This window comes from Zingiber officinale, chromosome 5B, assembly GCF_018446385.1.
Source record: "Zingiber officinale cultivar Zhangliang chromosome 5B, Zo_v1.1, whole genome shotgun sequence".
Lineage (NCBI taxonomy): Eukaryota > Viridiplantae > Streptophyta > Magnoliopsida > Zingiberales > Zingiberaceae > Zingiber > Zingiber officinale.
In genome coordinates this window covers 16,029,509-16,054,631 of record NC_055995.1, presented here as the reverse complement: position 1 = coordinate 16,054,631, position 25,123 = coordinate 16,029,509, and the positions used below count along the sequence as shown (strand labels likewise).

Here is a 25,123-nt window from a genome sequence, read left to right as displayed (position 1 = left end):
AAAATCTCTCTTTTAAACCTTTGTAGATAGCTATAAAAGGAAAGAATTTAAAATTTAAAACTCTCTTTTAAAACCATATGGATGGCTATAAAAGGAAAGATTTTACCAAAAAATAAAATCTCTCCTTTTATTCCTATGTGGCCGACCCCTTGCTTGGGCACCAAGCTTGGCCGGTCACCTCTTGGGCTCCAAACTAATGCTTGGCCGACCCCCTTGCACCAAGCAAGGATGTGTCCGACCCATTACTTGAGTAAGAAGTGGACTTTGTGGATACAAGGCTTTATAGAGGCTACAACAGGGACCGAGAGGAGGAATTGATTTTGGTCTCCCGATGAGCTTGAGCTTCCTATGTTCGACCCGAACACCCAACTCAAATTCATCAATAATAACTCATACCACTAAAGAGTTATTATTGAACTACCGCACCAATCCCATATTACATTATGGGCTCCTACTTATCATGAGTGCATTAATCTCCTTGTGTTTAAGATATCGAATGCCCATTAATTAAATGAGTTACTGACAACTCACTTAATTAATATCTAGCTCCAAGAGTAGTACCACTCAACTTCATTGTCATGTCGGACTAAGTCCACCTGCAGGGTTTACATGACAATCCTTATGAGCTCCTCAAGGGGACATCATCAACCTAGATAACTAAGACACAGTTTCCTTCTATAATCAACAACACACCATATAAATAATATTATTTCCCAACTTATCGGGCCTATTGATTTAACGAATAAATCTCACCCATTGATAAATTAAAGAACTAAATACTAAGTATATGTGCTTGTTATTATATTGGGATTAAGAGTACGCACATCCATAATAATAGAGGTTATATTCTTTTATGCAGTCAGTATAAAAGCAACAACCTCAAATGGTCCTACTCAATACACACATAGTGCACTAGTGTAATTTTATAGTCAAGATAAACTAATACCAAATTACACTACAACCATTCCAATGGTTTGTCCCAATCCATCTTGGTTGTGAGCTACTATTTATAATTTATAAGGAACTGATAACATGATCTTCTGTGTGACACCACCCACCATGTTATCTACAATATAAATTAAATAGACAACTACATTTAACTAAATGCAGACATTCGACCAATGTGATTCTTATTATAAAATAAATGTTCATACAAAAAGCTAGGCTTTTAGTATACATCCTAACAATCTCCCACTTGTACTAAAAGACTATGCTGACATATATCTGCTATACATCTGATTCCCATCCCCTCAACATGCCTATCAAAAGCTCTCGCAAGAAGGGCCTTAGTGAAAGGATCTGTCAGGTTATCTTCTGATGCAATCTTGGCGACAACAACTTCTCCTCGCTTTACGTTGTCTCATATCAGGTGGTACTTGCGCTCAATGTGTTTACTAGCCTTATGGGCTCGTGGTTCCTTGGAGTTTGCTACTGCACCACTATTATCACAATAAATTATGATAATTTTGGGCAAACTAGGAATCACATCTAAGTCCATTAAAAAGTTTCTGAGCCATACAACTTCTTTGGCTGCTTTAGAGGCTGCCACATACTCAGCTTCCATGGTGGAGTCCGAAACGCATTTCTGCTTAACACTCCTCCATGTTATGGCTCCACGTCCCAAAGTAAACACATACCCTGAAGTTGATTTACTATTGCCCCTGTCTGATTGGAAATCCGAATCCGTGTAACCCATAGGGAACAAATCATCTGCCTGGTAAACCAGCATATAATCTCTAGTCCTTCTCAGGTACTTTAATATATGCTTTTCGACAGTCCAATGTCCCTGTCCTAGATTACTTTGATATCTGCTAACCATGCCCACAGTAAAATAAATATCTGGTCTTGTACATAGCTTTGCAGACATTAGGCTTCCTACAGCCGAAGCATAAGGAACTGTCTTCATGTCCTCTATCTCCTTTGATGTTTTAGGATACATCTCTTTAGATAAAGGTACTCCATGCCAAAAAGGTAGAAAACCTTTCTTGGAGTTTTGCATGATAAAACGAGCTAGGATAGTATCGATATATGAAACTTGGGATAAGCACAATATTCTTTTCTTACGATCCCTTATTACTTGGATCCCAAGAATATGTCCACATTCTCCCAAGTCCTTTATATCAAACTGTTTGGAGAACCATACCCCTATGTTTGACAACACTTTGACATTGTTGCCAATGGGCAAAATGTCATCTACGTATAGTACAAGAAATACCACCATGTTTCCGTCACTCTTCTTGTATACACAAGACTCATCCGGACACTGAATGAATCTATAAGACTGGATCACTTCATTAAACTGGATGTTTCAAGATCTTGAAGCTTGCTTCAGTCCATAAATAGACCGATTGAGCTTACATACAAGATGCTCTTTGCCTTCGCAATGAATCCCTCTGGTTGCTTCATATGGATGTTTTCTTCAAGACTTCCATTAAGGAAAGCTATCTTAACATCCATTTGCTAAATCTCATAATCCATATGAGCGGCAATAGATAAAAGAATCCGGATGGACTTAAGTATGACTACTGGTGAAAAGGTTTCCTCATAATCGATTTCCTCTTTTTGAGTATACCCTTTTGCAATAAGCCTTGCTTTGAAGGTTTCCACCTTCCCATTTATCCCTCTTTTTTTTTTGTAGACCCATTTACACCCAATGACTTTTACACCATTTGGTGGTTCTACAAGCTCCCATACTTGATTAGAATACATAGATTCTATTTTAGAGTTCATTGTACTTTGCCAAGATGCTGCATCTTTATCTTGGAGTGCTTCATCATATGTACAGGGATCAGGTTCATGTTTACCAGGGATCAAGTTTGAAAACTCTCCCAAAAATATGAATCTATCAGGTTGCCGAACAACCCTCCCACTACGGCGTGGCACTGCTTGTAATTGTACACTATTTTTGACACGTGTTGTAGTTTCTTGTGGTATCTCATCTTGTACCGTTGGTACTAAGGTAGACGTGTCTTCTCTTATTTCTTCAAGAACAATTTTACTCATGGGCTTGTGGTTCATTACATAGTCATCTTCTAAAAATCAGACATTGGTGCTAACAATGACCTTTTGATCTTTAGGACTGTAAAATAAATTGCCTTTCGTTCCTTTAGGATAACCCACAAACAAGCGAACTTCTGTATGTGATTCCAACTTATCAGTGTCTCCCTTCAGCACATGTGCTGTACTACCCAAAATCTGAATATGCTTCAGACTAGGCTTACGCTCATTCCACAATTCTGTGGGAGTAGAGGGTACTGACTTAGAAGGTACCAAGTTTAGAATGTACACTGCCGTTTCCAGAGCATATCCCCAAAATAAATTTGGTAATTCTGAATAACTCATCATTGATCTAACCATTTCCATAAGAGTCCTATTTCTTCGTTTTGCCACACCATTTTGTTGGGCGTACCAGGTGCAGACAGTTGGGATTGAATCCCGGTCTCTGATAAATAACTCCTAAACTCTCCTAAGAGGTACTCGCCACCACGATTAGACCGTAGTGTCTTGATACTTTTACCATGACGTTTCTCCACATTAGCCTTGTACTCTTTAAACTTATCAAAGCACCCAGACTTGCGGCGCATCAAGTAAATGTACCCGTATCTCGAATAGTCATCTATAAAAGAGATAAAATATTCGAAACCACCTTTTGCCGGGATAGTCATAGGTCCACACAAATCAGAATGAACCAATTCCGACACATCTTTGGCTCTATACCCCTTGGCCTTAAAAGGTCTCTCAGTCATTTCCTTCCAAGCAAGATTCGCAGGTTGGAAAATTTTCCACCACTAATGAACTCAAAGGTTCATCAGCTATTAACCTTCGAATCCTACTTAAGTTAATATGACCTAGCCTTAGATGCTAAAGATATGTTTGGTTCATTTCCGAAGGTTGATTTCTCTTATTAGAATTAGAAGATGTATTATTAATTTCTATTTGTTGCATCGTGGGAGTTATTGGATTTAGAGTATACAAATTACCAACCAATGTACCAGAACAGATAACTTCCCTATTTTTCTTGATAAATACTTTGTCATCAAAAGAAATAGAATATCCATCCATAAAGAGTTTAGAAACTGAAATTAAGTTCTTTCTAAAACTTGGTACATAAAGATAATTTGTCAAAATCAATCTTTTATTCCTATCAAAAGATAAATAAACATCTCCCACTGCAACAACCGCCATTTTTGTAGCATTGCCCATGTAGATGGTAATCTCCCCTTCATGTAGTCGTCGAGTTTCCTGGAACCCCTGCAATGAATTGTAGACATGATTAGTGGCTCCCGTATCTACACACCAGGTACCGGTAAATAACACCACTAAACATGTTTCAACTACTAGAGAATAAGATATACCTCTATTGTTCTCCTTTCTACGAGGACAACCCACCTTCTAATGTCCAGACTACTTGCGTGTGAAGCACTTGCCCTGCGGCTTCTTCACACCTGCTTTTGGTCCAGTCCCTAGAGATCGATTCACTTTCTTTGTTGAACCAACTTGTTTCTTTTTCTTTTGTCTACCTTTCGGTTTAGAAGCAGAAACATTTTCAGTAATGTGAATTTGAGAGCTCTGATGAAATAACCCTTCTGTTGCTTGAAGTTCTGTCAGAAGTTCCGCCAACGAATAAATCCTTTTGTTCATGTTGTAGTTCAAGCGGAAATGCTCAAACTTTTAGGTAATGTTTTGAGAATGATATCGACCTGGGTTTCCCTATCGATTTCAGCCCCAAGGATTTCTATCTCAGTTAAATGAGCAATCATTTTGAGGATATGATCCCTTACGGGTGTCCCCTCAGTCATGGTGGTCGTCATCAAGTTTCTCATAGTCTGTTGCCTAGCAACCCGATTCTGGTGTCCGAAGAGTTCCTTGAGATTGTGCATCATGTCATAAGCAGTAGGCATGACCTGATGTTGATGTTGCAATACATTTGACATAGAAGCCAAAATGTAACACCACGCTATCTCATCTGCCCTGACCCATTTCTTATGACACTCAATCTCCTCTTCACTAGAATCACTATTAGGCAAGCTTGGATAGATATCATAAAGTATGAACTTATAGCCTTCAGTAGTTAAGACAATGTCCAAGTTTCTCTTCTAATCTATATAATTGGATCCAATAAGTTTGTTCTCTTTCAATATAATAGCAAGAGGATTGAAGGCCATTTGAAATCCTAAGAATCACAAAATATTTGGTCAAAACATAAGAATTTAAAATATTATTGATTCCTCAAACAATATCATTTAAATTCACCAACACCTCAAAACACCATGAATTTTGTATGCCACGATAGTGTAGACGTATACAAATTCAAACATTTGTAAGAGGGGGTTTTACCCATTAATTTTATTATCTTGTCAGCCTAACTTTATAACAAATAAAATTAATTATTGGTTTTATTCAGTCACACAAATAATAGCAGTGACTCTGATGGGGAGGATATTATTAAATGCGCCTAAGTGTATACCATTACTTGATACTTAGTCCATTAAATAGGATTGTGCCCCTTCAGATGGAGAAGATCACACAAACCTAAATAATCTCCTATAATCATCCATAAAGGAAGTTTGATCTAGTGATCCGTAAACAAACTCATCCGATGTGAAGGAAGGCACTCAGAGCCAACGCACAAGTTTGAATGCATCACTTACAAACCAGTAATGGAGACCGTGGAATTTAAATAATTCCTCTCCCACTTAGTTATTTAAAACGAGGAATTTTAACATACATATACACGCAGCATATATAGACAGTATAAAAGGCAATAAATATGAAAAATAATTTTCCAACTATTATGGCCTCAATGTACTACATGAATTGTAGTAAGTACTACATGAATTGTAACCAGAAAATAAATATTTCACATAGCTCTATATCTAAAAATGAGAGAAGGATTTTCATAATTCCAGGACAACACTCAATGTCTACAAAACGGAAGAGAAAAAACTTATTCAATACAAACTTATGCAATACAAACTTATAGTCTCTAAGAAATAAAACTTATGCAATTCAAGCAATTTAACCAACTTAGAGTTGTCTTGGTAACTTCCATTGGAAAACTTATGCACGTAGCTTTAAATTCACAGAATAAGTTTATATTCGATCAATGAATTTCATTGACCTTGCCATTGAGTTTATAAATAATCAGTCAAGAACATTCTTAAAAGATACTCGTGGTGGACAAATTTAGGGGATTTGGCATACAACAAGCTTTTTAGTAGCACCATTGTCCATTGGAGTGTGATCTCCTAACAAAGAGAAGGGGCATGTTAGTTGAAGATGCTCTTTGGTCTAATTATCTTTCTTCTCCTTTTCACCTCCGATTTTTGGGATAAAACTATTTGTTCTAATATTGTGCCATTTATCACAATGTTGATGACCGAACCCACAATGACTTAGCATGAATTAAGGGCAACAAACTGAAGATGAGAAAGTACTACAATGTGTCTGAGCTATAGCTTAGTTGTTGCCCTCGTAATTTTTTTAACTACTCCTCTGATGTGGCTTGAGCCAAGGAGAAAAAAATGATCTAGAGTTTAAGAACTGGAGCTTCTCCACCTAAGTGACTAGTCACCAATGATAATTAGATTGTGCACAAAATAGAGCTAATCCATATTAGAGTGTCATCGTGTTGATTGCAGGTATACCAGATAGATTGACTACTTAGGTAAGGAGACGAAAGGAGCATCTACATCGAAGCAAATATTCACTAGGATTGATAATAAGCAGCAGTGAGATACCACTAACTGGAGCATTTTTCTGAATGCTGGTGAAGATTCTCACTGTAAGATAAAGAAAAAGAATACAGTGTATAAAAGTTCCACAATAAAACATGAGCAATAGCACAAGAACTATCAAGAAGTTGAGGATCTGGTAGTTCATGAGATTCTCAGTGAACATCATTCTCTAGACTGAACAAATATTTGTTGATCTTTAAATCTTCACACACACACTAGTTTGCAGTAAGATGCATTTGCCAAAAGGTTGACAAAATCACAGTTGCTAAGGAATTGCCCTACATGAATTAAATGAAAGATGACACAAAAGAATTAAATGGTTAAATCTCTTTTCAAGAATCACTTGGGAGAACATACCTATAGAGTCAGCAAAATTCATAAAACATGTCAAGAAGCTCAACTCTCCAGTACTTTTATTCTGCACAAATTCACGTGAGATGTAATGGTCTTGAGAACTGAATGAAGCCCCATCAAATGTACATTAGACGTTATCATAAATTACTAAGTGAACTGCAACCTTAGCAGTTTTTCAGTCATTTTGTTATAGGCAATTGCATGCAGCAGTAGGAAATGTTTGTAAGAGAAAGCAAAACTGTGTCATGTTTGCAAGATCATTAGTTGCATCTTCCCTCTTTGAATATCTAAAGAACAAAATAAGCTTAAAGTGTTGGTTGGTCCAAGGAAGATCGTACCGGTTCCACTGTACAAAAATTTTGTACAAGTGTTGAACCTTTCCTAAACAACCTATTGTGTTCTTTAGAAATTAAATTAGGAATCGCAAATGGAACTTAACATTATTGATTCCAAATTTAACTTATCTGTTCTTAATAGTTTAGATTTGGATTACAAGCAGAACTTAACACTATTGATCCAAATCTACCTATGTTATAAAGTTGATTAAATATTTATTTCTAAAATCGGCTCCCAGGTCAAACATGGCGAGACACTAGACCTTCTTGTGTATGGGATCATCCACCACTGTCTCGACAAAGCCTTTAATAGAAATTCAATATTTAATTACCTAGAATAACATTAGGTTTAACCCAAAAGAACAATCGAATCACAAATTCGAAAAATAAAACAAAAGAAACACAACTTCAAAACAAATCTGAAACTCTAGAATCATATGCCTCTTGTGTTTGTAATTCATACAAAGAAAAACTAGCATGATGCGGAAAATAATTACTAGTTATACATTTCTTTGTATGCAACGACCTCTTGATCTTCTACTGTATTCCTCTTCTTATCTTGGACGTCGTGTGGGCGACGATCTACCGAGATGAGAACCACCCAAGCTCCTTCTTCTCCAAGCTAGTTTCAGCCACCACAAAAACTCCAAGAGATGTGAGGTTCGGCCACCACCACCAAGCTCCAAGGGATTTTAGAAACAAAGCCTTCTATCTCTTCTTCTTCTCCAAGCAAAATCCGACCACCAAGCTTTCTTCAAGAGGATGATGCCACCGGCCACTTGAGAGGAAGAATAGGGGAAGAGGAGAAAAGAAATCCGGCCACACCAAGGAAGAGAGGAGAAAAGAAGAATAGAATAGAGTTCTTAGCCATGAAGGTACCCCTACCCCCTCTTTTATAATCATTGGTCTTGGCAAATAAGGAAAATTTAAATAAAAACTTCTTTATTACTTTGCCATGAAAAGGAAAATTTAATTTGATTTAAAATCAAATTCCTTTTCTTAAACTATATGGCTGACCACTCTAAAACTCTAAACAAGGAAAATTTTAATCACAAGAATTAAACTTCCTAATTTGTTTCCGAAAATTTTAAATAAAAATTTCTCTAACAATTTTTTCCTTCATGGTTGGTTATAAAAGGAAATTTTATAAATTAACAATTTTCTTTTAAACATGTGGTTGATTTCCAAAAAGGAAAGTTATCTCTAAAATTAAAATCTCCTTTCAATCTATAAATAAGGAAAGATATCTAATCTTTCTCTTAATCTTTTATAGAAGACTATAAAGGAAATATTTAATTTTAAAACTCTCTTTTTAAATCATGAACATGGTTACAAAAAAGGAAAGTTTTATCAAAATTAAAATCTTCCTATCAATCTACAAATAAGGAAAGATATCTAATCTCTTCTTAATCTTTTGTAGAAAGCTATAAAATGAAAGATTTAAATTTTAAACTTTCTTTTAAAACCATGGAATCCACATAAGAAAAATTTTAAAATAAAAATCCTTTTATTTTGCTTAGGGCCGGCCACACCATGCTTGGGCTCCAAGCATTGGCCGACCCCTAACTTGACTCATCCTTTCTTCTTTGGCCGACCCAAGCTTGGGTTCCAAGCTTGCTTGGCCAACCCCATTAGGATGGGTAAGAAGGTGAGTAAGGGTGGGTATAATACTTTATAAATAAGAGGCTATGATAGGGACTGAGAGGAGGAATTGGTTTTGGTCTCCCGATGAAATTAAGCTTCCCGTGTTCACCCTGAACACCCAACTTAATTTCATCAATAATAATTCATACTACTAAAAAATTATTATTGAACTACCGCACCAATCTCAAATTACATTTTGGGCTCCTTCTTATTATGAGTGTATTAGTCTCCCTGTGTTTAAGATATCGGATGTCCACTAATTAATTGAGTTACTGACAACTCATTTTAATTAATATCTCAATCCAAGAGTAGTACCACTCAACCTTATTGTCATGTCGGACTAAGTCCACTTGCAGGGTTTAACATGGCAATCCTTATGAGCTCCTCTTGGAGACATTATCAACCTAGATTACTAGGACACAGTTTCCTTCTATAATTAACAATAAACACTATAAGTAATATCATTTCCCAACTTATCGGGCCTATTGATTTATCGAACTAAATCTCACCCATTGATAAATTAAAGAAATAAATATTAAATATATGTGTTTGTCATTATATTAGGATTAAGAGCACACACTTCCATAATAACCGAGGTCTTGTTCTTTTATTTAGTCAGTATAAAAAAAATTGCCTCAATGGTCCTACTCAATACACTCTAAGTGTACTAGTGTAATTATATAGTCAAGATAAACTAATACCTAATTACACTACGACTGTTCTGATGGTTTGTTCCTTTCCATCTCGGTCGTGAGCTACTGTTTATAATTTATAAGGAACTGATAATATGATCTTCTATGTGTGACACCACACACCATGTTATCTACAATATAAATTAATTGAATAACTACACTTAGCATATAAATATAGACATGTGACCAATGTGATTCTTTATTTCTAAATAAATGTTTATACAAAAAGCTAGGCTTTTAGTATAATTTCCAACAATCTCCCACTTATACTAAAAGACTATGTTGTCATATATCCTACCATACATCTAATTCCCAACCCTTTAACATGTCCATCAAAAGCTCTTGCCTTAAAGACTTTAGTGAAAAGATCTCTCAGGTTATCATCTGATGCAATCTAGGCGACAACAACTTCTCCTCGTTATACGATGTCTCGTATTGGGTGGTACTTACACTCTATTGTGTTTACTTGTCTTATGGGCTCGTGGTTCCTTTGAGTTTGCTACTGCATCAAATAATTTTGGGCAAACTAGGAATCACATCTAAGTCCATCATGAAATTACTGAGCCATTCAGCTTTTATGACTGCCTCAGAGGTTGTCATATACTTAGCTTCCATAGTGGAGTCTGAAAAAGCACCTATACTTAACACTCCTCCATTGTTATGGCTTCACCTCCTAAAGAAAACACAAAACCCCGAGGTTGACTTACTATTGTCCCTGTCTGATTGAAAGTCTGAATCCGTGTAACCCACAGGGAGCAAATCATCTGTCTTGTAAACTAGCATATAATCTCTAGTCCCTCTAAGGTACTTTAATATATGCTTTACAACAGTCCAGCGTCTCAGTCTTGGTTTACTTTGATATCTGCTAACCATGCTCACGGTAAAACAGATATCCTATCTCGTGCATAACATACATTAGGCTTTCGATAGCCGAAGCATAAGGAACTGCCTTCATGTCTTCTATCTCCTTTGATGTCTTCGGAGACATCTCTTTAGATAAAGTTTACTCCATGTCTAAAAGGTAGAAAACCTTTCTTGGAGTCTTGCATGCTAAAACGAGCTAGGGTTGTATGAAGCTTGGGATAAGCACAATATTCTTTTCTTGTGATCCCTTGATCCCTAGAATATGTGCGCATTCTCCCAAGTCTTTCATATCAAATTTCTTGGACAACCATACCTTTACTTCTGACAACACTTTGATATTGTTTCCAACTATCAAATATGTCATCTACGTATAGTACAAGAAACACCACCACGTTTCCATCACACTTCTTGTATACGCAAGACTTATCCTGTCACTGAATAAATCCATAGGTCTGGATTACTTCATTAAACCGGATGTTCCAAGACCTTGAAGCTTTGCTTCAGTCCATAAATAGACCGATTGACCTTACATACTAGATGTTCTTTGCCTTTTACAATGAACTCCTCTGGTTACTTTATATAGATGCTTTCTTCAAGACTTCCTTTAAGGAAAGCTGTCTTGACATCTTCTTGTCAAATCTCATAATCCATATGAGCAACAATAGATAAAAGAATCTGGATAGACTTAAGCATGACTACCGGTAAAAAGTTTCCCTTTTTCAACATTCCTTGCTTTGAAAGTTTCAACTTTCCCATCTGTCCTTCTTTTTATATTGTGGACTTAATGGCTTTTACACCATTTGGTTATTCTATAAGCTCTCAGACTTCATTAGAATACATATTTTCTAATCCTGTATTCATTGTTCTTTTCCAAGATGTTGCATCCTTATCTTGGAGCACTTCATCATATCTTCGGGGATCAGGTTCATGTTCACCAGGGATCAAGTCCAAAGACTCTCCCAAAACATGAATTTTTCAGGTTGCCTTAACAACCCTCCCACTACGACGAGGCACTTTCTGTAATTGTGTATCATTTGTGATACATGCTGCAGTTTCTTGTGATATTTCATCTTGTACAGTTGGTACTAGATTAGACGTGTCCTTTATTATTTCTTTAAGAACAAATTTACTTATGGGCTTATGGTTCATTACTTAATCCTCTTCTAAAAATCAAGCATTGGTGCTAACCATGACCTTCTGATTTTTAGAACTATAAACCTCCTTTCGTTTCTCTAGGATAACCCACGAACAAGTGAACTCCTGTCCATCTTATCAGTGTCTCCCTTCAGCACATGTGCTGGACTACCCCAAATCCGAATATGCTTTAAATTAGGCTTACGCCTATTCTGCAATTCTATGTAAGTAGCGAGTTCTGACTTAGAAGGTACTATATTCACTTCTGTTTCCAGAGTATATCCTCAAAACGAATTTGGTAATTTTGAATAACTCATCATCGATCTAATCATTTCCATAAGAGTCCTATACCTTCTTTCTGCCACACCATTTTGTTGGGGTGTACCAGGTGCAGTCAGTTGGGATTGAATCCCGACTTCTGATAAGTGACTCTTAAACTCTCCTAAGAGATACTCGCCACTATGATCTCACCGTAGTGTCTTGATACTTTTACCTTGACGTTTCTCCACATCAGCCTTGTACTTATCAAAGCACTTAGACTTGCGACACATCAAGTAAATATACCCGTATCTTAAATAGTCGAAATATTCAAAGCCACCCCTTGCCTGGATAGTCATAGGTTCACACAAATCAGAATGAACCAATTTCAACACTTCTTTAGTTCTATACCCCTTAGACTTAAAAAGCTTCTTGGTTATTTTTCCTTCCAAGTAAGACTCGCAGGTTGGAAAGGTTTCCACTACCAATGAACCCAAAAGTTCATCGGCTATTATCCTTTGAATCCTACTCAAGTTAATATAACCTAGCCTTAGATGCCAAAAATATGATTGGTTCATTTCCGAAGGTCGCTTAGAAGATATGTTATTAATTTTCATTTATTGCATTTTGGGAGTTATTGGATTTATAAATTACCAACCAACGTACCAGAATAGATATCTTCCCTCTTTTTCTTGATAACATCTTTGTTATCAAAAGAGACAGAATATCAAGTTCTTTAAATAGTTTAGAAACTGAATTTAAGTTCTTTCTAAACTTGGTATGTAAAGACAATTTCTCAAAATCCATGTTTTATTCCTATAAGAGGATAAACATCTCCCACTGCAACAGCTGCTACTTTTGCAGCAGTGCCCATGTAGACAGTATTTTTCCTTTCACATAGTTGTCAGGTTTCTTGAAACCCCTACAATGAATTGCAGACATGAACAATGGCTCCCATATCTACATACCAGGTATCGATAGATAATACCACTAAACATGTTTCAACAACTAATGAATTAAATACACTTTTATTATTATCATTTCTAAGAGGACAGTCCACCTTAGAGTCCAAGTTTTGTTTCCAATCATAATTGGGATTACTAAGTCTATTCTATAGTATAACAGCTAGGAGATTGACAAACATTTGAAATCCTAAGAATCACAAAAATATTTGGTTAAGACCAACATCTTAAAATCCCTGTAAATTTTGTATGCCACGTTAGTGTGGACGTATACAAATTCAAACTTTAATTGGAGATTTTATCCATTAATTTTATTGTCTTGTCAACCTATCTTTTATGACAAATAAAATTAATAATTGGTCTTTCTTTGATCAAATATTTGGTCAAAACTTTGAATTTATAATAATATTGATTCTCAAACAATATTATTTAAATTCACCAACACCTCAAATACCAGGAATTATGCATGCCACGTTAGTGTGGACGTATACAAATTCAAACATTTGTAAGAGGAGGGTTTAACCGATTAATTATCTTGTCAACCTTAAATTACCTCAAACACCATGAATTTTGTATGCCACGTTAGTGTGAACGCATACAAATTCAATTGTTTGTAAGAGGAGGTATTACCCATTTTATTTTTTCAACCTAACTTTATGACAAATAAAATTACCTCAAACACCGTGAATTTTGTATGTCATGTTAGTGTGGACGTATACAAATTCAAATATTTGTAAGAGGAGGGGTTTTACCTAACTTTATGACAAATTAATAGTTGGTATTCTTTTGGTCATGCAAAACAATAGCAGTGACTCCATTGGGGAGGATATTATTGAATACGTCTAAGTGTATACCATTACTTGATACTTAGTCCATTAAATAGGATTGTGCCCCTTAGTTGGAGAAGATCACACGTTCCTAAATAATTTCCTATAATCATCCATAAAGGAAGTTTGATCTAGTGATCCGCAACAAACCCATCCGTTGTGGAGGGAGGCACTCAGAGCCAAAACACTAGCTTGTTGCATCACTTATAAACCAATAATGGAGACCGTAGAATTTATTTAAAAATCCCTCTCCCACTTAGTTATTTAAGGTGAGGAATTTTAACTATAACAAGCACATATCATATGCACACACACATCATAGTAAATAAAGCAATAAATATAGAAATTATTTTTCCAACTATTATGGCCTTTTCCATCAATGTCCTTCGCGTGCTGCCAGCCCTAGGGTTCATGCCGTCGGGTCCATCGAGCTTCCTTTTCCGCTGCGCCTCTGGTCCTCCAATAGCACCACACCTCGCAAGGATACGATCCCCGACAAAAATAAAATCAAATTTTACATACATCGATCCTATATTCCATAAGGGAATGTACATCAAGTCTAGATCGAACATAAATGTAAAATCCTAGGGCTAATACAGCTCCTGCTATATTTAATATTACAATCATGCACACACAATAAAATGTCCTTGACATGTCCAAGGATCTAATCACACACAATGTCTATATGCCATAATAGTTGGAGTCTGCAACCATAAAGTTAGCACATCCTACTATTATCCTGCCTAAATTATGTATGATATGTGCATAATCTATCTGAAAACCAAAACACACAGAGGCAAACCCCAGCTTTGATACCAATTGTTGGTTGGTCCTAGGAAGATCGTACCGGTTCCACTATACAAAAATTTTGTACAAGTGTCGAACCTTTCCTAAACAACCTATTGTGTTCTTTAGAAATTAAATTAGGAATCACAAACGGAACTTAAAAATATTGATTCCAAATTTAACTTATCCGTTCTTAATGGTTTAGATTTGGATCACAAGCGGAACTTAATACTATTGATCCAAATCCACCTATGTTATAAAGTTGATTAAATATTTATTTCTAAAATCGGCTCCCAGGTCAAACATGGCGAGGCACTAGGCCTTCTTGGGTATGGGATCATCCATCATTGCCTCGACAAAGCCTTTAATAGAAATTCAATATTTAATTACCTAAAATAACATTAGGTTTAATCGAAAAGAACAATCTGTTGGATCGAGATCGCGCTAGAGGGGGGGGTGAATAGCGCTCGTGGCTATTTTCTCTGAATCGAAAAACTATCGGAGTAAAATACGCAGCGGAAAGTAAATGCAAACACACACAAAAGACACAGTCGAATTACTTCGTTCGGAGCCTATCTCGACTCCTACTCGAAGCCCCGCGGTCGTTGACCGCTTTCAGTGGGCAATAACTATATAGCGCAAATCTTTACAAGTGAATAAGTACAAGTATAAAACTTTAAAAGTTTATACCGACAAATACAAAGATGAATGAAGTGGTTGTCGATTGTCGGAGTAGCAGAGTCTAGTTGAAGCTTTCAGAGTAGCGTATAAGATCACACGTTCTTCTGTTCGAATTGTTGCCTTTCGAAGTTGCATCCTAAGCCTCCTTTTATAGCCTCTGCAAGTCTGATCCAGATCCCTAAGCTTCGGGATCAAGTTTGACCCGACGCGGATCGGTCGACAGATCCCCTATTCGGTCGACCGATCAGGCGATCTTCTCCCATCCGATCCGCCCGATCCTCTCGCTCCGCTTCTATCTGGTCAAACTCCATCCGAGGTTCGGTCGACCGATCAGCTGTCTTGACTCTGTCAACCTGGCCTGATCCAGTCAACGCCCAACCCTGGTTCGGTCGACCGATCCCCTGGTCGAGCCTGGTCCGACCTCTGGAGATTTGATCTGCTACCTTGTGGGTTCGGTCGACCGATCCCAAGGTTCGGTCGACCGATCCTGGTCAGTCCTAACCCTGCACAAAAAGATTAGTTTCCTGCAAAATAGAGTTAGAACACAAAAGATAATATTTAAACACATGAATTGATAGCCTTCGGACTGTCTGGGTCTGACTTCGGGTTTCCTACCGGAAACCCTAGGTCGACCCGACGCCTACTGTTCCCTCTTCCGGGGAACGCGTCCTCACCTACTCTTCTCAGGAGATTTACCTGTTGCCAGTACGATCCTCCAGATCGACTGAACTTTTGCTCAGCGTCCGATGCTTCCGGTCTTCATGTTGGATGTCCGGTCCTCGACCCATCCAGACTTCTACTCGGTTTGCGACACCAGAATTTTAACCTAGGGTTACCACCCCCTAGGATTTTTGCCCGAAGCGTCGACCCGCCAAGACTTCCCGCACAGGGTTACTACCCCCTATGACCTAGGGTTACCACCCCCTAGGGTTTTCCCTTGCCTAACCGCAGCTATGACTTTCTTGAAACACTCAGTCATACACATTAGATAACAATTAAACTTAACTTTGAATCCCTTTGCCATTATCAAAACTAAGGTTCGATCGTCGGATGCTTCCCGCACCAACAATCTCCCCCTTTTTGATTATGACAACCGAAATTCAAAGTTAAGTAAAAAAAATGCAATAAAGGTAGATATAAATGAGTACAAGCATAAATAAAATCTAAGCACATTGAAGCTCCCCCTTAATGGGAGCTCCCCTTAAACTGATTTCTTTTAATTTTGAATTTTTGAATTTTAGTTTCCTTTGAATTTAATTTGAATTAGTTTCCTTTGAATTTAATTTGAATTTCCTTATACTCTCCCCCTTTGTCATATATCAAAAATAAAGAGGAGAGAGAAAAAAATGAGTATTGAAGTAAACACTTAGCTTTTCAAATTAATTTTCTTGTAAACATTAAAGTCTAAGTGTTTCTTTTAAAATTTTAAAAAAAAATTCTTCTAAACTCTAAGTTTAAGAAATAAAATAATTTTCAAAGTATTTTTTCAATGCTTTTTAAAGGATTTTCCAAAAGTTTTTTTTTTAAAGCATTTTGAAATTTATTTTTCAAAGGATTTTGAAATAAGTTTTCAAAATAGTTTTTCAAATAATTTTTAAAGAAGTTTTCAAATAGTTTTTCAAAGGATTTTTCAAATAAGTTTTGAAATTAATTTTCAAAGGATTTTTCAAATGATTTTTCAAATAATTTTTGAAATTAATTTTCAAAGGACTTTTCAAATAAATTTTTCAAATAATTTTTGAAATTAATTTTCAAAGGATTTTTCAAATGATTTTTCAAATAAATTTTTGAAATTAATTTTCAAAGGATTTTTCAAATAAAATTTTGAAATTAATTTTCAAAGGATTTTTCAAATGATTTTGAAATTAAGTTTTAAAAGATTTTTAAAATATTTTTTAAATTTGACTTTTAATTATTAATTTAAATTATAAGTTTAATTTTAAATTTGAATTAATTTTTATTCCTTAGTCATCTCACCCGATCTAAATTTTCAATCAGGGAGTCCTATAATTTTTTGTGAGATGATTATCTTTAATTTAGGTTATTTCTAAGGATTAATTTACATTTGAGTTAAACTTAGGTTTTCCAATTAGTCAATTAAATATGTCTTTCCATGATTGATTCCCAGGTCAGGGCGAGACTCTAGGCCTTCTTGGGTATGAGATCATCCACCCCTTCTTAGACTGAATCGCTCAAAGAAATATATATTTAATTTTCTTTTTGAAACTCCTAGATTTAACTAGCAAGTGTAAATTATGCCTAGATCCTTAAGCTATCCTAGTCTAAGCATGTATATTGCAAGGAAAATAAATAAACAAACATCAATCAATTTTATCTATTTATTAAGATAGTTTTTCTATTTGCTCCCCCTGGATCATAGCCTCGATATGGTCTATCAAGGAAATGGATCTGATCTTTGGGGACCCAATAGTGACCAGGTCTAACTTGATTAACCAAGTTTGATTTGGGGACCCATGCTTAAATTATGTTTCTATTATTTCTATTTACTAATGACAAGTATGATTTAAACTTTGTTTTGGTCTTAAATCCAAGTCCGGATTTGTTGTAAACGGCTTGCTATTTTCCAAGAATTAGGTCCAGATTCTTGGAACCCAAGGTGAACCGTTCCAGTGTGTCCTTGAGTTCTTTAATTTAAGTTTTCAAATTGAAATTTTCTTCCTCAAGTTGTTGGACTTGAGTTGAACTTCCAATTTGAACTGATCAGTTAAAGAACTCAAGTCAGTCACTCCCTTAAGGGCTGTTGCCTCCTTTTGGAGCGACTTAACCCGGACGTTGGATTTAGCCAACTTTTAAGCAAGTACGGAATTAAATTTTCTGATTCATCTAAGTTAATACTAGACATTAAAGCACTTACTGTGGGTTTTGGTCCTTTAGAAACGGATGCGTATCCGTGGCTTCTCTCGGACTCAGTTTCCGACTCACTCTCGATTTCGGACTCGAATTCAGACTCGGTTTCGTCAATATTTACTTGTACTGGCAACGCGAGGAAGCTTGTCGGTTCTTCTACGTCGGAATCAGATTCATCTGATGACTCGGACCAGGTTGCCTTTAATACCTTCCTTCTTTTCTTCTTGTTTGGACAATCTGGCTTGTAGTGCCCCTTCTGGTTACAACCGTAACAGGTGACTTCAGATTTGTCCTTCGTGTTTGTTTGATTCACCTTTTCGACTTGTATATTTTCCGTATGAGCTTTATCAGTTCAGAAACAACTTCATCATCGTCCTCTGCATCTGATTTATCTTTGGACTTGGGCTTAGTTTTGCGCCTCGACATTGGTTCACGTGTTCTGTTGGTACCTGCAACCAAAGTAACACCTTTCTCGACCGGGCGTGCATTAGTTTGTTCATGCAATTCTAATTCTGAAAAAAGTTTGTCTAATTTGATTGAAGAGAGGTCCTTAGAAACCTTGTAAGCATCAACCATGGATGCCCACAAGGTGTCCCTTGGAAAGGCGCTAAGTACGTACCTTATTATGTCGCGGTTTTCTATTCTTTGGCAGATTGCGTGAAGGCCGTTTAGGAGGTCCTGAATGCGAGCATGAAGCTGGCTTGCTGTCTCATTTTCCTGTATTTTTAAGTTATACAATTTATTGAATAATAAATCCCACTTACTTACTTTGGTATCGGAGGTCCCTTCATGAAGCTCGATCAGCTTCTCCCATAGCTCCTTGGCGCTCGAAAATGGACCGATGCCGTTTAACTCCTCCTTTGTTAGTCTGCACTGGAGGGTACAAGTTGCTCTGGCATTTGCCTCCACCTTCTTAATCAGAGATGCGTCCCAGTCCTCGTATGGTAGTGGCTTGCCGGCGCTATCAGTTGGTAGTTGGAGTCCGGTTTTGACGATCATCCAGACTTCAAAATGAGTCTGGAGATATGCCTCCATCCGACCCTTCCAGTACCCGAAGTCGTCTCCAGTGAATACTGGGGGGGGGTGATCTGTACTTTAGCCTTCTTGAAGGGTCATTTCAGATCAACTATGGAAAAAAAACAACAAGAAGATTCCAGGACTTGGTCCTGGATTAGTAGTGCGGGAAGTATAAAAAATAGAACACGAACTCGGGTGGTGTTGCACCAACCTCGAGCAAAAAGTGATTCGAGAAAAGAATTAGAATATAGCGATAAAGCTAAATTCTAGTTGACTCCGAAAAAATCTGAAAATACCACGAAGAAATTGTTCTGAATGGTGGTTGCACCGATTCAAAATGACCCCGCTCTGATACCAATTATTGGATCGAGATCGCGCTAGAGGGGGGGTGAATAGCGCTCGTGGCTATTTTCTCTGAATCAAAAAACTATCGGAGTAAAATACGCAGCGGAAAGTAAATGCAAACACACACAGAAGACACAGTCGAATTACTTCGTTCGGAGCCTAGCTCGACTCCTACTCGAAGGCCCGCGGTCGTTGACCGCTTTCGGTGGGCAACAACTATATAACGCAAATCTTTACAAGTGAATAAGTACAAGTATAAAACTTTAAAAGTTTATACCGACAAATACAAAGATGAATGAAGTGGTTGTCGATTGTCGGAGTAGCGGAGTCTAGTTGAAGCTTTCAGAGCAGCGTACAAGATCACACGTTCTTCTGTTCGAATTGTTGCCTTTCGAAGCTGCATCCTAAGCCTCCTTTTATAGCCTCTGCAAGTTTGATCTAGATCCCCAAGCTTCGGGATCAAGTTTGACCCGACGCGGATCGGTCGACCGATCCCCTGTTCGGTCGACCGATCAGGCGATCTTCTCCCATCCGATCTGCCCGATCCTCTCGCTCCGCTTCTATCTGGTCAAACTCCATCCGAGGTTCGGTCGACCGATCACCATGTTCGATTGACCGATCAGCTGTCCTGACTCTGTCAACCTGGCCTGATCCAGTTGACGCCCAACCCTGGTTCGGTCGACCGATCCCAAGGTTCGGTCGACCGATCCTGGTCAGTCCTAACCCTGCACAAAAAGATTAGTTTCCTACAAAAAGAGTTAGAACACAAAAGATAATATTTAAACACATGAATTGATAGCCTTCGGACTGTCTGGGTCTGACTTCGGGTTTCCTACCGGAAACCCTAGGTCGACCCGACGCCTACTGTTCCCTCTTCCCGGGAACGCGTCCTCACCTACTCTTCTCAGGAGATTTACCTGTTGCCAGTACGATCCTCCAGATCGACTGGACTTTTGCTCAGCGTCCGATGCTTCCGGTCTTCATGTTGGATGTCCGGTCCTCGACCCATCCAGACTTCTACTCGGTTTGCGACACCAGGATTTTAACCTAGGGTTACCACCCCCTAGGATTTTTGCCCGAAGCGTCGACCCGCCAAGACTTCCCGCACAGGGTTACTACCCCCTATGACCTAGGGTTACCACCCCCTAGGGTTTTCCCTTGCCTAACCGCAGCTATGACTTTCCTGAAACACTCAGTCATACACATTAGATAACAATTAAACTTAACTTTGAATCCCTTTGCCATTATCAAAACTAAGGTTCGATCGTCGGATGCTTCCCGCACCAACACAATCGAATCACAAATCCGAAAAACAAAACAAAAGAAACACAACTTCGAAACAAATCCGAAACTCTAGAATCATATGCCTCTTGTGTTTGGAATTCATACAAAGAAAAACTAGCATGATGCGGAAAATAATTACTAGTTATACCTTTCTTTATATGCAATGACCTCTTGATCTTCTACTGTATTCCTCTTCTTATCTCGGACGTCGTGTGGACAACGATCTACCGAGACAAGAACCACCCAAGCTTCTTCTCCTCCAAGCTAGTTTCAGCCACCACAAAAACTCCAAGAGATGTGAGGTTCGGCCACCACCACCAAGCTCCAAGGGATTCTAGAAACAAAGCCTCCTATCTCTTCTTCTTCTCCAAGCAAAATCCATCCACCAAGCTTTCTTCAAGAGGATGATGCCACCGGCCACTTGAGAGGAAGAATAGGGGAAGAGGAGAAAAGAAATCCGGCCACACCAAGGAAGAGAGGAGAAAAGAAGAATAAAATAGAGTTCTTAGCCATGAATGCACCTCTACCCCCTCTTTTATAATCCTTGGTCTTGGAAAATAAGGAAAATTTAAATAAAAACTTCCTTATTACTTTGCCATGAAAAGGAAAATTTAATTTGATTTAAAATCAAATTCCTTTTCTTAAACTATATGGGCAACCACTCTAAAACTCCAAACAAGGAAAATTTTAATCACAAGAATTAAACTTCCTAATTTGTTTCCGGAAATTTTAAATAAAAATTTCTCTAATAATTTTTCCCTTCATGGTTGGTTATAAAAGGAAATTTTATAAATTAAAAATTTTATTTTAAACATGTGGTTCATTTCCAAAAAGGAAAGTTATCTCTAAAATTAAAATCTCCTTTCAATCTACAAATAAGGAAAGATATCTAATCTTTCTCTTAATCTTTTATAGAAGACTATAAAGGAAATATTTAATTTTAAAACTCTCTTTTTAAATCATGAACATGGTTACAAAAAAGGAAAGTTTTATCAAAATTAAAATCTTCCTATCAATCTATAAATAAGGAAAGATATCTAATCTCTTCTTAATCTTTTGTAGAAAGCTATAAAAGGAAAGATTTAAATTTTAAACTTTCTTTTAAAACCATGGAATCCACATAAGAAAAATTTTAAAATAAAAATCTTTTTTATTTTGCTTAGGGCCGGCCACACCATGCTTGGGCTCCAAGCATTGGCCGACCCCTAACTTGACTCATCCTTTCTTCTTTGGCCGGCCCAAGCTTGGGTTCCAAGCTTGCTTGGCCGACCCCATTAGGATGGGTAAGAAGGTGGGTAAGGGTGGGTATAATACTTTATAAATAAAAGGCTACGATAGAGATCGAGAGGAGTAATTAGTTTTGGTCTCCCGATGGAATTAAGCTTCCCGTGTTCACCCCGAACACCCAACTTAATTTCATCAATAATAATTCATACCACTAAAGAATTATTATTGAACTACCGCATCAATCCCAAATTATATTTTGGGCTCCTTCTTATTATGAGTGTGTTAGTCTCCCTGTGTTTAAGATGTCGGATGCCCACTAATTAATTGAGTTACTGACAACTCATTTTAATTAATATCTCAGTCCAAGAGTAGTACCACTCAACCTTATTGTCATGTCGGACTAAGTCCACCTACAGGATTTAACATGACAATCCTTATGAGCTCCTCTTGGGGACATTATCAACCTAGATTACTAGGACATAGTTTCCTTCTATAATCAACAACACACACTATAAGTAATATCATTTCCCAACTTATCGGACCTATTGATTTATCGAACTAAATATCACCCATTGATAAATTAAAGAAATAAATATTAAATATATGTGGTTTTCATTATATTAGGATTAAGAGCGCACACTTCCATAATAACCGAGATCTTATTTTTTTTATTTAGTCAGTATAAAAAGAAACTGCCTCAATGGTCCTACTCAATACACTCTAAGTGTACTAGTGTAATTATATAGTCAAGATAAACTAATACCTAATTACACTATGACTGTTATGATAGTTTGTTCCTTTCCATCTCGGTCGTGAGCTACTGTTTATAATTTATAAGGAACTGATAACATGATCTTCTATGTGTGACACCACACACCATATTATTTACAATATAAATTAATTGAACAACTATACTTAGCATATAAATGTAGACATTTGACCAATGTGATTCTTTATTTCTAAATAAATGTTTATACAAAAAACTAGGATTTTAGTATACTTTCCAACATAAAGATTATCATTATCTTGTAACAAAAAAAAAAGAGGGGGACAATGACAAAACTATAAAGACTAGCCTTTTGGCAAGTTCTTGTTTCTTCAGCTCTGGAGGTTGACCGTTAAATACATATCTGGCATCAAAAAGATGATAATAAAATATGGTGGATGAATGAGAAATAAAATGATATTTAGATATGCAAATGGACTTATACTGGCTTGATACCTACTTTTAATAATCTGATAGTTCGATTGAACATCCCTTCATGCCTTTTTTAAAAAAACACTTGGATCTCAACTAAAACCTGACATCCCTATGTTAACAAAAAATTACCAACAAATAATGCACATTTAAATATTTTTTAATTAATCAAAGCATTCTGGTAATCCTTGAGCAGCGAATCGATCCACTTCCCCATCGATCCAATCGGGATGGCTGCAGCAACAGGCAGGGCGACTATGGCAGCGGCAACTATCGAGCAGATCAAGAAGGTGGTCAATGTGGTCGTGAAGATGATGCTCGAGACTTTCCTCCAGGCCTTGATGGATTTGAGCTTCTTGTCAAGCTTGTTCTTTCTCATCTGCATTTTGTCGAGCATCTGGAGCTGCTGCTGGTGGATGGACCGGAAAGCCTTAAAGAACTCTTCCATGAAGGGATCGTCGGCAGCCTTGAAGTGCCTCAGCTCCGTCAGAGTATGAGAGTTCCTCGCATTGTCACCTTTGTGGTCCTCCTCCGCCTCCTCGGCAAAGCGCTGCAGCGCGACTTAGAGGATGAGCTGGTTGTCGCGAGCTTTAGTGAGGCACTTTTTGAGGGTAGTGCAGAAGTCGAGAGTTTGGAGGCTATTCTAGAAGTAATCCTTGACGATGTCAAAGAGCTTGGTGTTCTTCCACACATCGCGCTTGCAGTCGAGAATGACCTTGACCACCTCCTGGTTCATCTCGAGGAGGCAGCCGGTGATCTCCCTGAGGGAATCGAGGGAGAGGGAACAAACTTGGATGTCGTCGGTGAGGTAGAGATGGCGCAACCGGTGCGCTCTTGGAGCGTGGAATTGAAGGTCTCGAGCTCAGGATCGAGGCGGCAGGCCTCCTAATAAGACATCAGCTCCGCCAGACACGAGAGGTGCGCGTGACCATCTCCTCTGCCGGCACTGACATATGCAATAGCTAGGTTGTGCGACCTCGTGTTGTGTTGAGCACCCATCTAAGGATCTAGGAAAAAAGATGTAAACAAGTTGAGATTTTTACCTCTGAAAATGACGAAAAAACCGAAGTCTAAAGGAGAAAAGCGAATGGATCGAAGAAATGAACAAGAACTATATTAGCAACTTGACGAGAGGAGAGCACACCGTCGTGGAGGAAGATCCAGTGGAGGCGGCACCCCTTACTGTCATGCGGTCGATAGGATGGTGTGAAGACATTATATAAGGAGAGGGAAAGAAAAATGGCTAGGAATCTGATACCAATCTATTTGGTATTAAAGCAAAGTTTTACGATGCCTATCTTCGGTGTTTCGGTTTTGCTTTTTGGTTGTTTTCCCTTTGTAATTTGATTCCTCGATGTGACTTCTGAGTTTTGGGACCAGGCAGCGACAGGAATCTCCAAGCTATAGGAGGTATGTGGTTTATTGTTATCATACACTTTTGTTGTTACTTGACTAGTTGTTTATACCATGTATGACTTGTGTTGTGTAGGTCAGTAGGAGACCGACTTACTCTATTTCATAAAGATTATGACCTTTGGGTTATTTGTGTTTGGTAGGATAACCTAAAAGGTATATTTAGATAAATGACCCCCCCCCCCCCCCCCCCACTGATATGGAAAAGTATAGAGTTAGCTGCTTGACACATATGACAGTTAGCTATTTGTTGATAGTGCTCTCTACCTTTGTGTGCATTGCGCGTCACTAGAGGGTATTGAACCTCAGGTGGAGCAATCCTAGTATGATGTAGTGCAAGACAATGGTTAGTCGACTCAACTATCATTGTCTCCACAAGTAGCTCAAGACCTTGATTACATGATGATTTATTAAAGGTCTTGAAGTCTACATCTCAAATCAAAGTGTTCGATATTTTTATCGACAGTTATCGGAGGACACCTTACGGGTATGATTAT

At 37.6% G+C, this 25,123-nt stretch overlaps 1 pseudogene; it reads right to left on the bottom strand.

Moving 5' to 3' along the window:
- Positions 1–23,373: 23,373 nt before the first annotated feature.
- Positions 23,374–24,212, bottom strand: LOC121986530 (annotated as a pseudogene).
- Positions 24,213–25,123: the final 911 nt, after the last annotated feature.